The sequence below is a fragment of the Diceros bicornis genome, chromosome 2 (genome assembly GCF_020826845.1).
Source record: "Diceros bicornis minor isolate mBicDic1 chromosome 2, mDicBic1.mat.cur, whole genome shotgun sequence".
Classification (NCBI taxonomy): domain Eukaryota; kingdom Metazoa; phylum Chordata; class Mammalia; order Perissodactyla; family Rhinocerotidae; genus Diceros; species Diceros bicornis.
In genome coordinates, this window is record NC_080741.1 from 33737278 (window position 1) to 33749613 (window position 12336).

The following is a 12336-nucleotide window of genomic DNA, read 5'->3' on the forward strand; positions in this document are numbered from 1 at the left end:
GCTCTCTGCACTGTTTCTAACCCATATACTCGCCCATGTGGGCTCAGTCCACCCAGGACTTGATTTTGCACCCAATCTACCCATTCATTGGTGTCTCAGTGAGGAAGGCTCTGCTGTACAAACAGGACTTAAATTTGAGATCTGAGTTCAGCTTATTTTCAGGAATGGAATTCGTTTATTTTTTGCTGTGGGAGTGGAGATTCTTGAGTAGATATATGGGGGAGTGCTGACTGATATGCATGTATTGACCAGAAAGATGAGGAGCAAGCATTGAGATGGATTCTCAAACTTAGTGGCTGGTAGAATCAATGGTGAATCTCATGAAGGAATCGGCTTTTTTGAGAAGTATTAGTGAAGGGAATCTCAAAAACTCAGAAGCAGTGGATTTCAGGGTGGTTACCTCCTGTGTGGCAAAGCTTTTCTGACCAGTTCTTGGTAAGTGTAAGTTCAGCTGGGATCAGGTAATTGGGGGATTATAAGGCTAATCCTCTAGCTTCCTTGAAAACACCAACTCCTAAGTCCAGGGAAGCTATTTCCCACCAAGGCCGAGAACTGCACTCATCAAGTAGTTGTATATTTGTGAGGAAATGTGGTAGTGATTAAATGCCCTTCCAAAATGTCTTCATTAATCTATTATCTACCAACACTTATGTTATGAACTTTCTTATTTCTGTGCAAATAAATAGACATATTTAAGTTTATCCTCCAAAGTTAATAATGGATAATGAATTAAAAATCATAGACCTGTATTTTTAGATTGCTGTCTGATTATTTTCAAAGCACTATCAGTACAGCTATTTGTCATTTGATTGTGCCTTAGCTGGGTATTTTTAAATTTGGGGAAACTATTACTCAATTTTTCTCTCTTTTGCAATGCTTTTACAAGAAGGTTGAGAGGATATTTATTTTGTAAATTTTCCAACCTCTAAAATACTGGAAGAGGAAAACAAAGCAGACGGTATTTATTTGCTTTTGTTCTGGTTTTTAAGATGCGGAACAAATATCAAAACAACAGGAAATGGCCAATAAACCAAAACACAAATACATAACTATATAATCAGTTGACAAGGCAGTATGTGGATTACGGTGGGGGCGCCCTGTTACTATTGACTGTCTTGATTTGTGAAGGAGGTAAGGCAGAACATTGAAAAATAAATATTTATTTAAAAGCACTTTAAAAAAAGAAAGAAAAGTGCCAGGGCTAAGATATACAAATCTATGTTAGGTTTTGGTCTATAAAATGTTGAGGTTGAGAATTGGAAGGTCAATAACTCAAATTTTTCTTGTTGTTGCTGTTAGAAAAATCTAAACTGTTAGAAAAGTAAGGCCTTTGAACATGTGAAAGATTGCGGACTTTACATTGGAAGCTTCAGATGAAGTTCTCCTGTAAAGGATGCTGATGTGAAAAAGAAAGATGACTATTACCTTTGATTTGCATATGAATCTCATTCATAAAAAAAATATTGGTGTGTATTAAGGAAAGAGTCTTTCCCATTGCTCTGTACTACTCAGAGAGGTTATTGAAACACAGATTTTTAGGCCCAAGAGATTATGATTCACTAGGTCTGGGGTGGAGCCCAAGAATATGCATTTCTAACAAGCTTCCTGGCATTGTAAGCACTGTGGGTTTTTCGAGAAGCACTTCCCTCTACAATAATATAAAGAAATAAGATGTATTTCGAATGCATAAAGTTTCACTTAACATATGAGAATAGTTGAGCTGAAATCTTGTGTATTAAAACCTGCTCAGCCACTGCGTGATCTTAAGGAAGATCATTTACTCTCTTTGAGCCTCAGTTTCCTCTTGTAAAAGAGTGCGTTGAGTTTGATTATTTCTAGGTTTTCCTGTAGTATCACTGGTGTGCTGGAGCTGCCTCTGACTACTGCGCTAGAGCCAATTCTTAAATATTCAGGAATTCTGTGAGTGATTTGTTACAGACTCAGTGTCTTGAAATCAGCCGTGGTGGGAGTATTTATATCACAGGAATCAGGAAGCCCTACAAATCGGGGCTTTTTAAATTTTTTTTGGAGAGCTGGTTTATGAACATACCACTGAGGTAGCATTATACCATGAATTTCTGTGTCAGTGTCCATTTCTGCAAAGAATGTTGCCAGAAATTTATAAATGGAAAATGTTACCTAAAAAGCTGTACTGGCATTTTTAACTCAGGAAAGAGATGTGGTGACACAGAAACTTTGTTATTGAAAAAAGAGGTTTTGTTAATGTTTCTTTTGTGCATTTGAGAAATTTAAAGAATGCTTAGTGAACAGACGGTGATGGTAATTTGTTCATATTAATTTTTGCGTGGTAATTAGATCTGGCCCATGTTATTATTATTGTAAAAATATTTTTGTCTTCCAGCTACGGAAGGGGTCTGGACCTGGGGTTTATTGCTTAGACTCATTTTTAGAGAATTTTAGAGAACTGGTATGATCGAGCAGCATAATGTAGTGGAAATAGCTGTGCACTAAGGGATTTGGGTTTCAGTCCTGGCTGTGCCATCAACTGGGTATGTAGCCTTAGACAAATGACTTGTCCCCTCTTAACTTTGCTTTCTCTCATGTATAAATAATGTGTCTGGTAGTTTTTTAAACTACTTTCACTCTAAAATTCTGATATTTCATCTAGGACCTCATTTTTTAGCAGTAAAATCTGGGTCACCTTTTATATCTTTTACCAATCCATTTTTGCAGTGTTGGCAGGGCCACAACCGGGACTGATTCAGTGGCACAAGTATGACCTGATGGCTGGAGATGCGTTTGGTAAGAGACCAGTGTAGGTCACTAGTAAAATCCTGTTTCCTCTCTTATAGTGTTGGTCTCTTACATTGCTCATGACTATTTCACATTAGCAGTCTTCCAGAGATTCAAATCATTTTGCATTCCCTTTACTACTCCACCAATTTAAAATAATTTCACCTATAAAACAGATAATATTTGTAGGTTTAAATGAACTTGCCATCAAGATCATGTTTCCGTGTTTATTCCTATGAAATTATAGGTACTTTAGAGTTAATATTTCCTTACATTATGGGAAATGCAATATTTGCTAATATCCATAGTAATAAAATAAGAGAAAACAGAGATATACAAAAAAGGCATAGACTTATCAAATTATCTGGTATTAGAATACAATATCCATATTAATACTAACGAACAGCAAGAAAATGATATTAAAGAAAAGAAATTACATTATTTCTCAATGTATAATCTGAGAGGAAATTCTTATTAAGGGATTCCATTCACATTCATCATCAAAGCTCCTATGTTTGGATTCAAAGTAAAATCAAAGAAAAGAATACAAGACTGAAGAATAATAGACATTAAGAATGACTTTACTCTGTGGAAAATCTCTCTAGTTATGCCTACATTTTGGATAAATACATTGCATTGTGTGTCTTTTAGGAAATACAGACCTTGTAATGTCTTTATCCTGAGAAATCTCAAGGAACTTTATTGTATTCTCAATCAAGAAATATTTACAGAGTACTTGTGTGGCATGCCAGATACTATGCTGAGATTAAGTGGTGAGTGAATTTATACAAAGGCCTTGCTTTAGCAGAGCTTATATTCTACTAGGGAAAATAGACATCAATTAAATGATCATATGATTTGATATCAAATTGCAACTATAAATGCAAGAAAAGAGAGGAGTATGGAACTAGGAGTGTTTGTAACATGGGATTAGACCTAGTTAGGGCAATGAGCAAAGGAATCTCTGAGGAAGTGGCAGTTGAGGTAAGATCAGAAGGAGGAATAGGTTTAACTATTTAATTTTTTTAAATTAAATCAAGTTTAAATGAAGAAAGAAGGGAAGAGCTTTTCAGGCAGAGGAAACTTCATGTGTACAGAACTAATGGCTGAAGAGAGCATGGCAAGGATGAGGGGCTGAACAAAGGACGGCGTGGTTATAGCAGAGACAGGGAGGTGGAGTATAGGGCAAAATGAGCTGGAAACATGGAGAGGGATAAGGTGATCCCTTTGAAGATCATGTTAGGAGCTTTGCTTTATCCTAAGAGCAATGGAGGAAACCATTGAATTGTCATAAACAGGAAGGTGACATAGTCAGATTTTTGTTTCAAAAAAGATAACTCCAACTGCAGAGTGGCAAGAAGGGACCCCGTGAGATCAAGGGACAATCAGAGTAGGAACAGTTGAAAAGAAAGCTGGAAAAAGAATAATTTATGGTCATAGAAGAGGACATGAGAATTAGTAATTGTGGTAGTGGAACAATTATGGGTAGTGAAAGATGTCTTTTTTCATATGCATTTGTATTTCCATTAAAGAACAAGGGCTTGAAAGACAATCATTCAAATGAACTCCAAAGAAACAGTGAAGTAGGACAGAGTAGGACCCAAATCAATTGATTTTTTGTTTATCTCTTTTTCTTACCTTGTCATGAATGGGTCATCAATATACTATTAAACAGTTAGTGGCTGCACTCTTAAAAGCACTAATGGCAGAAATAATGAAAACTAAAACTCCAACTGATTATACAATTATATTCATGGAGTGGCTTATCAGTTGGAGACCATGGGTGGAATTCTTGGATTATATACCCTTTCTGCTTATCTCGAGAGGTGACAAAAGTGGGGGAAGATAGATTTGGCTTAATAAAGAGAGAGAGCACTGTAAATTTTTTGGACCAAATAAAATTTTGGTGGTATAATGATTTTCACCTATTAAGCTATATTTCCACCCTCAAAGAAATTGATAACTTGTATTATATGATTGTAAATATGCCCTGGAAACACACTGAGATTGTTCTTAAAAAAATAAAACCATATATTTAACATAATGGACAGAATTTAAAATGGAAAAAAATTATTAGTGTGTTTATATTTTCCACATCTGCAATACCTTTCATCTAACCATCTTCAAGACTTATAAATTTTAATTAATACAATGCTCTCAGAAAGCCCCAGCTGGACATTGCCCCCACTTCCCTGTGATTAGCTAACTGGAGGTAATGACAACATTGTAGGTCCAGGGTGAATTGTTCTTCTGTTATAAAGTGAACATGCTGCTAAAGCCACTTGAAGCAGAATCAAGGAAAAGGAGGGAAACTCTTGGGTAGGCACATACATATTTCCCATCATCACCAGAAGACCAGAAAGTCGGCTGTCCTGCCCTTCTTTTTCCTCTGTAAATGTTCTCCTTGCTCAAGCTATGACACCCCAGCATTGCTCGCTTTAAAGTGAACCTGTAAATGTCACTTTAACATTTAACGAGAGAAGAGAAATGCCCACAATGAAAAGCCAGGGGAACAAAGTAGGAATGTCTGTGCTCAAGAGCTGAAGGTCTGCCCAAGCTAATCTCCCATCTTTTGCCCAACCCTGTTGGATCTCCTTACAGTCTGCGCTGAACACTGAATGGTAAGAGCAGACTCAAGTACCATCCGGGCTCCGAGTGCAGGGTCCATTATACATAGTGTCAGACAGTTTTGACAAATGCACTGACACAATCAAACTTCTTATCAATTTAAAAGTAACCTTGTCACTGTAATCTGTCAAACTGTTCAGATACAACTAAGGGAAAACAAGTCATTGTGCACTCCAGGGTAACCAAATAAATAAGAAAAATGCGACTGGAAATTTTTTGGGTTCTTGCTTACTGTGTCAATGAAGATTTAAGAGTTCCCTCTAATAAGACCGAGGAAATTTATTAGTAGCTTTCTCCTGCAAGTCAGACTCAAATTACGCAGCTGCCTTTGAGGTGTCATAAATCTGTGTGGTGGCAGGTGTGAGGAGGAAGTGAATTTGAGGATCTTTGAACCCTGTCTTTGTGTAATTCAAATGAGAGAGCACCTTTAAGGTCCAAACTGGATGTCTGAATTCATTGAGTCAGCATAGATCTGACACTTGGTTACATATATTAGTTCAAATTTAGGTACAATTATGTTTGCCACGTATGTATTGTAAACCAGACATAGTATTTAGTTTGTAATTAACAAATAATTATCACTAATAATGAATTGTTATATTATTAGCAACTTTTATTGTGTGATTATTACATACCATGAACTCTATTAAGTTTTTATATTACCTTATTTAATGCTGAAAACAACCCTATGAAGTGGGAACAATAATTACTGAGTAATAGTTGAGTAAACTGCTGCTCAAAAGGTTAAGGGGCTTGTCCAAGTGTACACAGACATCAGGATTCTAGACCCGGCTCTGACTTCAAAGTCCTTACTCATAGCTGCTGAAACATTCCTTTAATAAGAACAAGGGTGGCATAAGTCATAGGTTCTCACATCCATGACTGCCTAGGAGAATCCCTTGAGGAGCTTTAAAAAATACTGATGCCTGGATCTCACCCCCAGGGATTCTGATTTAATTAGTATGGAGTCAGCTTAGACATTGAGATTTTTAAAAGCTTGTTAAGGTAATTCTAATGTGTAGTAAAGTTTGAGAACCCCTGCAGTAAATGATGTCCACACTAATCGGAAAACATAATTTAATCCCCTGTTTTAACTTCCTTACTCTGACTTTCATAGAATCTAGAAATTTCATAGGAGCCACCAATTTGTTTTCAATTAACCAGAAAGCTTAAAAATAAATTTTATTAAGATAATTTTGGGATGAATTGGATTTTCTCATTACAAAATGGGATTTTTAGATTTAGACATGGAAAACCAAGCCTTGGAATAGGTCTCTAAAAGTGCTTTAAAGAATGTACTTGGAAGGATCTCACTTTCCTCCTTCACATAATTTTTGTAAGTCAAACATTTCTTCAACATTCCACTTTTTAATGTTTACATTTATTTGATGATTAAGCAAGAAACTCTTCCTATTTTGACTTACATTATTAAACTTCTCTATATATTTACATTTTTCTTGCTGACTATAGTCTAATGACGTAAATCTAGTGAATCTTAAAAAATAATCAGCATCTTCTAGCATTTGGGGGGCATCCTGGAAACTATCATCTCACTGATTCATTGACCATTCATTATTGTTTTCATTACCTTGGATGAAGAAGATTCTGCTGAATGTCCGTGATTTTTCAAAGATATGTTTATTTAAATTGCTGATAGCTGACAATACTTTTTCCTGTTTATCCTAGAAAGAAGGAAGAGAAAAATAAAAATGAAACCACTGAGAACACCAGTTGACTTAGGTTACCATGTTGGTGATAGAACAAAAAAGCTGGATGTGGGAAAGAGTAAGATCAGCTTTCTCAGATGTGCCAAGTAAAGTCCTGGAGCTCTGGGGGAAGTTGAATTAGAGGCAGGTATCTTGTTGAGTTCCTGAAATTTTGAGGGACTTGTGGTTCAAGGGCTGGACTCTGGCAGGTTCAGATGGCATCTTGGTTTTCAGTTTGCCCAACAATCTTCTCATTGCCAAATATAGCTGACTGTTTTTGGTCCTTATTTTGTCCAATCTCTCTGTTACTTGGCCTTGTTCACCTCTCTTTTTTATTCTTGAAACTTTCTTCCTCCTTGGCTATCATACTCCTTTTTCCTAGGCCTCCTCCTACTTTTTGGAAATTTTGCTTTCTAACTTCTCCTCCTCTATTTGCTCTTGAATACTTTGGTGTTTTCCACAGTTTGGACCTCCTCTCTTCTCCCTCCACAAACTATCTGTTTTCCTCTACTCAAATAACTTCAGCTATTCTGGTAATTATTAAATCTACATCTCCAGCCTATGGAGTTGTCTTTTAATCCTAGATCCATATCTCATTATTCCCTGAAAAATTCCAAATTTGTATCCCAAGAGCTATCAAACTCATTGTCCAAAAAAGATTATTTCTGAGTTGCTTCCTTCTTCAATGTTTTCTTTCTCTGCAAATAGCACCATCATCCACCCAGTCATCCAAATAAAAAACCTTGGGGTCATTCCTTTCCTCAACCTAGAAACAGTTCCAAAGTACATAGGTTTCAACTGCTTGGTATTTATGATATCCAACACCTCTTCTTCTTCACTACTGCCGTAGTTTATTTACTCATTTATTCAAAAGTATTTGTTGAATGTCGTCTATGTGCCAGTCACCACAGATACCTTAAGGACTGGTAAATCTCTGCATAGAACTTGCATTCTAACGGAGAGAGATAATATATGAATGAATGAATAAGTAAAGAAGAAAACACCAGAATATGCCAGGAAAAGGAGATTGAAACACCATTGAAATGACCATGTAAGTCATGACTGGGAGGTTACTATAGACTGAGTGACCTCTTTGAGGTGAGATCCCAGTTACAAGAAGGAGCCATGAATATGATATTCAGGAGGAAGGTCATTACAGACAGATATAAGAGCTCATACAAAAGCCCAAAGGTGGAAATGAGCACGGTGTATTCAAGGGACATAAAGAAAGTCAGAATAGAAAGGAATAGTGAGTAAGGGGAGGTGTGGATGGTAAGAGATGAAGTAAAAAAGATATGCCAGGGCCAAATCAGTAGAGTTTTGTAAGCCAGAGTATGGAGATTGGATTTTATCCTAATTTATTTATTTATTTTTAGGAAAGTTATTCTGGCTACTCTAGAGAATGGATTTTAGGGGAGCATGAGAGAAGAAGCAAACAAATGAGCAAGGAGACCATTGTGGAAGTCTAAGAAGGAGATGATGGTGGCTTGGAGCAGGATCACAGTGGTGGCGGAGGTTAGATGTGATGGATTCAGGATATATTTTGGAGATAGTTTTGACAGAAGTTACTGATGAATTGGACATGGAAAGATGGTTTCAGAAAGAGAAATTAGGGATAATTCCTCAGTTTTTGGCCTAGGCATCTAGAGAGAGTATATAACCATTTAGTAAAATGAGGAGGATTGTAGAAGAAGCAATTTTGGGTGGATAGAAATCAAGAGTTCTCCTCAGTCTTGTCATTTTTGAGATCCTGTTAGACATCTAAAATGAGATACAAGGTGGCAGCTTGATATATTACTAGTTTTCAAAGCATGAATTAGAGTAAAATATATAGAATGGGAATCATGAATGGCATTTAAACACATACTGATGGGATAACGATTTAGTGCCTAATTTATGCTAGACATTATTCTAAGTATTGTACACATAAATACTTCATATTACATGTGTTAACTCATTTATACCTCATGACAATCCACATTTTATAGGTGAAAAACTAATGACACAAAGAAGTTAAGTGACTTTCCCAAGGTTACACAGCTGGTAATTGGCAAGTCCAGGGTTTAAATTAAGGAGTTTTGTTTAATAATTCCCTCTCTTAACCATGATTCATACATAGGGTGTGTACATACCAAGAAAAGAAAAGTGGTCACACAGCTCAACATTCTGTGGTTCTGAGATGAGGAGAAGCCAAGAAAAGAGTTTATAAGGGAATAACTAATGAGACAGAGGAAAACCAGGAAAGCAGGAGAGTGTGATATTATAGAAGCTGGGAGAAGAAAGTATCTCAGGAAGACAGAAAGATCAAGTGTGTTGAATACTATTGAAAAGTTAAGAAATGTACCAACAGAGAAGTTACATTTGGATTTGGCAACATGGAGGTCATTGACAAGCTTGACCAGAGCAGTCTTTGTCGAGAGATAAAGACTGAAAACCATTTGGTGGGCCTTTCTTCAGGGTTGTCACCTGACAATCCTTCCAAGTGGAAATGCCTATCTCTCCTTAGTGCCCAAAGTATACCTAAATAGTCATCTTTCCTAACATTTTTTTCCCCCACTAATCTTCCGGTTTATCCTCTGTCTCTCTCTTTCTCTCTCTACCTCTGTCTCTATCTCTGTCTCTAACTTTCTATCTCTCTTCCCCCTCCCGCCTTCCTTAACTATAAACTTTTGAGGACAGTAGATTTATCTTGTTAATTTTTGTAGCCCCAGTGCCTAGCATAGTTCCAGGGATTTAAGTGGTAACTGTTAAATATTTAATGACTAAATAAAACCTGAATTCATCAGTAATATAAAAATTATTTCATTGAAGTTACATTGTAAAGCTTTTCCAGAGTAGACTTGAGTTTATAGTGGAAGATCTAGGAAGCAGAGTTTTATCTTAGACACTGCATTCAAAGTTGTACCGCTGGACTGAAAGAAGAAACGTTTTGAATATGAAGCTCTTTTATCGTGTAGATCCCAAGGAGAGTTTTGGAGGGAAGCTTCAGGGTAACTTGAGTCACATGTATTTAAGGAACCAAATAAGGATCAATACTTAGCTTACTCAATATTGCTCCTGAGACAGGAAATAACCATTTATTCTTGCCAGAGCTATCAGGTTTTGGCTGTCAAACAGATCACAGGGTGCCACTGACTGCTAATTCCATATCTAATGCAAAGCAATTTGGGCTCATTGAATGGTGTTTGCTGAGATTTTTTTGGCTCTGGAATTTTTCTACAGGTTTCACCTTGCAACCAATGACTTGGGAACACAATATAAGAGACTATTGATGAAAAAACACAGAAAGCATATCTGTGAATTTGTCATATTAGAAATAACAGCTTTTCATCTGAAAATTGGTAGTACTATAATCTGTATATGTTATTTAATCATATGATTGTGAATAAGTTATAGTTACAATTTATTCTTAAAAAGAAAATTTAAAAAAAACTTTTTTGCTTGACTTTTTATCTGTTATTATATTCATTATATCTCTAACACTGTGGTGTCTCTTGACAAATGAGTACTTTATTTTATACAATAAATATGCCCCTGAAATTTTTGTAAATGGATTTTTTGTTATAGTTTTTAAATGAACAGTGTTGAGAAGTAAAATTAAATGCACTCGTTTTGAGCGTAGGATTTGATGAGTTTTGACAAATATATGCACCTATGTAGCCACCGCAATAATCAAGATATAAAACACTTCCATCATTGCCAAAGCTTTTTAAAAATACAATCATATGCTAGGAAGTTCACAATTTAAAGTCACTCTACTTAGGAAAACATGGAGTCAGCGTCATACCATGAGAGTAGCAGAGAATTTTGAGTCAGCTATGGGTTCTAATTAACCACTTACTGGTTGTGGAAGCTTGGTCAAGTCATTTAGCCCATCGGAGCCTATTAGTGACTGATACATATTAAACCCTTAATAAATAAATGCAAGTTATTGTTATTCACTTATGTAATGGAAAAAATCTTTATCATTCATACTCATGTTAATTTATAATCCACTAAGTTAAGTGGAGCTGACCTGTAACTTAAGGGTTCTGTATTCAAACAATGCACATATTTTGGTTTTTACATTATTCTTGCCTTATTTATCTCTGTAACCGTGAATCCTTGTGTTAGCTTATAGAATTTTGTATTAGCATTGCCATCTGTTGTGTAGTGGTATATTTTCACTATAAACATTCACAGTATCAGGATAAATGTATACAACTTAGGTTCTATCTAAAAGACAAAAATTAAAATGTAGCGCAAAACAAATCTGACGACACTTATAGTTGTATAAATATGGCATAATAACATGCTTTAAAAAATATAATGGAAGTTTTTGAATCAAATTGATGCCAAGCGTTTTAGCTCTTAGAATATAATAAAATGATTTAAAACATATTTGTTAATCTTAATGTGTATATATTAATGGTATTCTGATATCATATTTTATTGCTCAATCAACAAGTTGAGTTTGGTTTTAGCTTGGATCAGTTCTTATCAACTAAATTTTCTTACAAAGTATATATTTAAAAAGTGTTTCCAGGGGCCAACCCAGTGGCGCAAGCAGTTAAGTGCGCGTGCTCAGCTGTGGTGGCCCGGGGTTCACCAGTTCAGATCCCGGGTGCGCACTGATGCGCCATCTGTCAAGCCATGCTGTGGTGGCGTCCCATATAAAGTAGAGGAAGATGGGCACAGATGTTAGCCCAGAGCCAGTCTTCCTCAGCAAAAAAGAGGAGGATTGGCATCAGATGTTAGCTCAGGGTTGGTCTTCCTCACCAAAAAAAAAAAAAAAGTGTTTCCAGTCCTTCTACTGAACAACTTTTTTAAAATTCTTTTTTGTTTCCTAGAGATCTCTATTTATTTAAAAATTACACTAAATTTAGAATCAGGGAGACAGATGCTTAAATAATATAAATTATTGAAATATTCTTTCATAAATATATAAATTCAGGTGCATGTCAAACTTAGTTTAGTTTGACTTCTTTCTCCGAAAATACAGAGAGCCCGTTATTCCAGTTCTCTGTACAGGTAGCCTTGTTTTCTTTATGTCATTGTGAGGACCACTCTGAGTTCAGCTCTCAAGTCTATCGTTGATTAGGTTTGGGTCCTTGGACAAGTTACACCAATTCTCTGTTGCTCAATTTCTCTTTCTGTAAAATGGATATCGTAAGGGTACCTTCCTTTTAAAGTAGCTAAGAGAATCAAATGAGTTAATACATGGAAAGAACTACAATAGAGCCTGGCGTGGAGTGAGCACCCAGTGAGT

The 12336-nt window shown here is 36.0% G+C and overlaps 1 protein-coding gene across 8 annotated transcripts in view; it reads left to right on the forward strand.

The window, feature by feature from the left end:
• The window catches only part of RBMS3 (RNA binding motif single stranded interacting protein 3), a 679730-nt gene that overhangs the window by 142160 nt on the left and 525234 nt on the right, over positions 1–12336 (forward strand). The gene's annotated exons all lie outside the window — the stretch shown is intronic.